A 5,365-nucleotide genomic window follows, 5' to 3' on the forward strand; every position below is an offset into this window, starting at 1 on the left:
AGCTTAGGCTTTTGGCCTAAGTTGGTCTATGGCGACGGCTGGCCTCGCGGATATCCAAAGTTGTAGCTGGGGTCATAAGAAGATGCAGCGGCAATTGCGTGATGAGTTGCAGCTTGCCGACGAGCTGTCTCCGCCCTCCTCTCGTACTCGGTCGCCTCCTCCCTGGTTATAACATATCCTCCTTTTGCCTGAAAGTCAAAGAAAGTAGGAGTAGGGAGAGCAACATGATAGGTGCGTCTTCTGTCAAATATTAGTTGGTACCGGAGAAACTGATCGTTCCTCTCAACAAACTGATAACGAACCATAGCCTCATAATCTAAATAAACATGAGGCAACTCAATATCATACCCACGTATGGGTATATCAAGAAAATTAGCTAGACGGGTTGCATAAATTCCACCAAAGTAATCTCCATTAAATCTATTATTATGCAACCTACGTGCAACAATGGCTCCCAAATTATAATGTTTATCTCATAATACAGCACTCCTGAGAACACTGAGGTCAGGGACACACATGTGACATGCTTCATCCTTACCATTTATGCACCTACCTATGAAGAGAGCAAAATAATGTATAGCAGGAAAATAAATGCTCCCTATTGTAGCTTGTGTTATATCTCTAGATTCCCCCACAGTTATACTAGCAAGAAAATCTCTAAACTCAGATTTGCGAGGCTCACTTGTGCTGCCCCATTGTGGAAGTTTGCAAGCAGTATTAAAATCCTCTAAGTCCATAGTATAAGAATTTTCATAAAGATCAAATAGGACAGTTTGAGAATTGCGTGATGATGAAAATTCAAACCTCCTCACAAAGGAATCAGTGATATAGTGGTATTGGCGACACTTATCTGCCTCAAAGCTCTCAAGATCGGCATTATGCACATACGCGTTAAATTCTTCCTTGATTCCTGCTCGATCCATAAAGTCCTATGACGGCCATTCACAAGCCCGCACCTGAGCTTCCCTCGGTGGTTCATCATCGGCATCGCGTATTGCGAGCCTGGGTCCTTGTTTCCTTGAAGGACCACCTTGGTACATTTTCCTAAACATATTTCTTCCTCTGAAAAATTTATGAAATTTTTAGTAACTTCAAAATAAAAGTGAATCAAAATCAACAAAATTGATAGCAACTACTCCCACAAGTGCATAGAGGATATATCATGCATTAAAACTACTTTTGACCATATAAATTTGACATGCAAGCTCAAGAACAGGGTCACCTAAGCAGCAAATATATGCAATGAATAAAGCACTAGAACAAAAACTAATCGGACCATTGGAGGAGTCACATACCAAGGAACAATCCCCCAAAGCAGTTTTTTGAATGGAGTTTTGAGCAAGGAGATCGAAAATGGCAGCTGTCGGTGTCAAAACCGGCGGATCTCGGGTAGGGGGTCCCGAACTGTGCGTCTAAGGCGGATGGTAACAGGAGGCAGGGGACACGATGTTTTACCCAGGTTCGGGCCCTCTTGATGGAGGTAAAACCCTACGTCCTGCTTGATTTATTCTTGATGACATGAGTATTACAAGAGTTGATCTACCACGAGACGAGGCTAAACCCTAAAAGCTAGACTATGGTATGATTGTATGTTGTCCTACGGACTAAACCCTCCGGTTTATATAGACACCGGAGGGGGCTAGGGTTACACAAGGTCGGTTTCAAAGGAGGAGATATACATATCCGTATTGCCTAGCTTGCCTTCCACGCCAAGTAGAGTCCCATCCGGACATGGGACGAAGTCTTCAATCTTGTATCTTCATAGTCCAACAGTCCGGCCAAAGGATATAGTCTGGCTGTCCAGAGACCCCCTAATCCAGGACTCCCTCAGTAGCCCCTGAACCAGGCTTCAATGACGACGAGTCCGACACGCAGTGTTGTCTTCGGCATTGCAAGGCGGGTTCCTCCTTTGGATATACCACAGAAGAGTTCAAATAAAGGATAGTGTCCGACCCTGCAAAATAAGTTCCACATACCACCATAGAGAGAATAATATTTCCACAAATCTAATCTGCTGACACGTTTAGGCAACATGACATCATGCCATGGATCGGTGATTATTCGAACCGTTTTTCTTTAACTAGCCCCGCACATAACGCGAGGCAGTTTCTTGACACGTCTTGTCAAAGCAGAGATCGTTTTCCCCTTATTACGGGATTCTCATCAATACGGACGTGGGTAACCCAACCGCGCCATCAATTACGGCGCTTGGTGGATAAGCGAGTTTTACCAGGCTAGTGGAGGTGCATAGTTTAGTCCGCCCTTATAAAGGGACAAGGTCTCACCTTTTCTACCCTCGCCTTGTTCCTCCTTGCTCATCCATTCTTGCGCACTCGAGGTCCAACGCCCAAGTCCACATCCTTCCCCTCAACCTTCTCCAATCATGTCCAGAGCGGGAGGCAAATGGATGGCTTCCTCCGTTACGAAGGGACACATCAAGAAGCTGCATGGAGCCGGATACTTAGCCGCGAACATCGCGCATCGGCTGCCCGCTGCGGGGCAGATCATTCCTACCCCTGAACCTCACGAGAGGGTAGTCTTCCTCCACCACTTCCTCCGCGGACTAGGGTTTCCCCTCCATCCATTCGTCCGTGGTCTCATGTTCTACTACGGGCTGGACTTCCATGATCTGGCTCCGAACTTCATCCTCAACATTTTGGCGTTCATCATCGTGTGTGAGGCTTTCCTCCGCATCCGGCCCCACTTCGGCCTGTGGTTAAAGACCTTCAATATCAAGCCGAAGGTGGTGGGAGGCCAACAAGCAGAATGCGGCGGAGCCATGGTGGGCAAGATGCCCAATGTTATATGGCTTGAAGGCTCCTTCATGGAGACCATAAAGGGGCGGCAATCGGCGTGGTTCTACATCACCGAGCTGCGCGACGCCAAATGGGTGGCTTCCCCCAAGTTTCGATCCGGAATCCCCACGCGGCTCACCTCCTGGAAAGAGAAGGGCCTGTCCTGGGGTTCGTCGGTAGAGCTGGACGGACTCCAGAAATGTATCCGGAATATGGCTGGCAAGAAGCTCAAGCTTGTCAACATAGTCCAGGTCATGCTCATCCGCCGGATCCTCCCGTGCCAACAACGGGACTTCAACTTGTGGGAGTTCGACCCGGCCCAACACCAGACTCTGAGCGAGCTTTTCGACACGACGCACAAGGACATCTGGAAGGTGCTGTTCAAGGGTGCCGAGGTCCCTCCCTCCCTCACCGAGGACCGCGGGCTAAGCGCGAAGCGCCAAGCGCATTCGGTGAGTTCTATACATCCGGTAGGATATTTATTTCCCCTAGCTTAACCATGTACGGGGTCTGAGCTCCATGCCTTTGACAGGACTGGGTGGAGACGTCGGGGCAGATTAACTATCCGGCCCCTCTGCCCGAAGACACCGCGGACGCTCTCCTGACGGAGATGCTGACTCCGGCTCCTTACAAGGTGCCGGAGAAGACCAAGAAGGCCAAGGGAACCCGAAAGAGTTCCCGACGCCAGGTGTTATCGGACTCATCGTCCGATAACTCCGCGATGCACTCCTCCCCCGAAGACGAGGAGGAAGATGAAGATGCTCTCCCTCCAGTCGGGGGAGACAAGAAAAGGAAGGCCGCCCCAACCGGGGGGGCCGAAGGGTCCAAGAAGGCAAGGACTCTCCTTCCGGACTACTCCACCACCGCCGCCGAAGGCGAAGACGTGTGGCTGCTCAGGGACAAGCCCCTGGTGAAGTCGTAAGTATTCGGATGCCAGAGTAACTCATAGCATACCTTTGTCGCACTGCCTCTCCTAACGCTGAATTATGACTATGCAGACCGCCACGAGCCCGTATCGACGTATCGTTGGACGGCTCCCTGGGCTCATCGGATATGGATAGCGATCCACTTCCGACCACCACCTCCCATTGCCCTATGGACAACGCCGAGGTATTGTCTCAAGAGGCACCGGGTCGAGGGGAGATAGTCCCGGAGGCGCCTCAAGGCGACCTTCCGGACTCCGGGAGCAGAGGGAGCAAGGCTCCCGAGGACTCCGAGTTCGGCCCTCAGCCGAACACCGCGCCGGAACCCCTAGTGGTTCTAGACTCGGGCAGGCGGCCTCCTTCCAAAAGGGGCAAGACGCTTGTGCCAGTGACCTCTGTCCATCCAGAGGCACTGCACAATCTGCTGGGAGCGCTTCACAGCGCTTCCATCGACGAAGTGCACCGCACTATTATGAGTGCGGTGGTCGAGAAGGTTTAGTCCGCCAAGAGCGGACTGACTGAAGCCTGTGCCGGCCTTCTAACAGGCTTTGAGGTAAGTTTTTGAAATATGGGGAAAAATATTACCGCATAGACAGTAGCCCCTGATGCTCTGTTCGGTGTTCACAAAGAAAAGCCGAACGGAGGATCAAACAATATTGCAGGAGTCTAATATAAGTATGTCAATATGCGTATGCAGGCTTCATTGCTGGCCTCTGCCGCACTAACTGCGGAGGTCGCCGCATTGAAGCAGGACCTTAAAGGGTCCAAGGATGAGCTCGGCCTTGCCAAGAGGCAGCTCGAGGAGAACAAAGGTAAGTAATACCTAGTCTATGGATATGTATAAAGAGAATGCAATTGCAAAATGACAGGATCATCGTAAATTTGCCAGGGGCCACGACCGAGGTGGCGACCCTGAAGCAAGCGCTATCCGAGGCCGAAAACAAAGCGGCCAAGGAGCGCACTGAGCGGGAAAGGCATGAGGCACGGGTGGGCGAGGTGCAGCAAGAGCTCCACGCTCTCCCGACGAAGCACGAGGCGTTGGAGCCTGACTTGAAGATGGAAGAGTCCGAGCTTGCCGTGGCCCTTGAGAGCGCAAATAATGCCAAGGCGGAAGCCCAAACGGCCCTCCAGGAGATTGATGCGATGAAGAAGATAGCGGCGGGTAAGGCATTCTATATGCAAAGCAAGCATGTGAAAGTAAATTACCTATTACTTACCCGAATCCGGAGCTCTCCAGGAGCATTCACAGATTTGCCCCGCAGCGTGTCGGATGCCGCACAGTTTTACCAGGCCGAGGAGGGAAGCTCAACGGAGAAGCTGTTCTGGTCTCAGTATACTGGGATCGAACACCCGATGCCTCTGAGTGACCAGCTGAAGCAACTGGTCGAGCTGCACAAGGCGGCCGAACATGCCATGAAGGGCTTTATAGTCTGGATGTGGCCTGGCGACGCCCTTCCCAACAGCTACTTCGGCCTGGTGAGGCGGCTTGTGGATGCTTGCCCACGAGTGGATGTCATCAAGCGGTCCGTCTGCATTGAAGGTGCACGCCGGGCTTTCGCCCGTGTGAAGGTGCAATGGGCCAAGCTGGACGCCGTGAAGCTGATTAAGGAAGGGCCGCTGGAGGGCAAGGAGCATCGCCACCCCGAG

This window comes from Triticum dicoccoides, chromosome 3A (genome assembly GCF_002162155.2).
Source record: "Triticum dicoccoides isolate Atlit2015 ecotype Zavitan chromosome 3A, WEW_v2.0, whole genome shotgun sequence".
Classification (NCBI taxonomy): Eukaryota; Viridiplantae; Streptophyta; class Magnoliopsida; order Poales; family Poaceae; genus Triticum; species Triticum dicoccoides.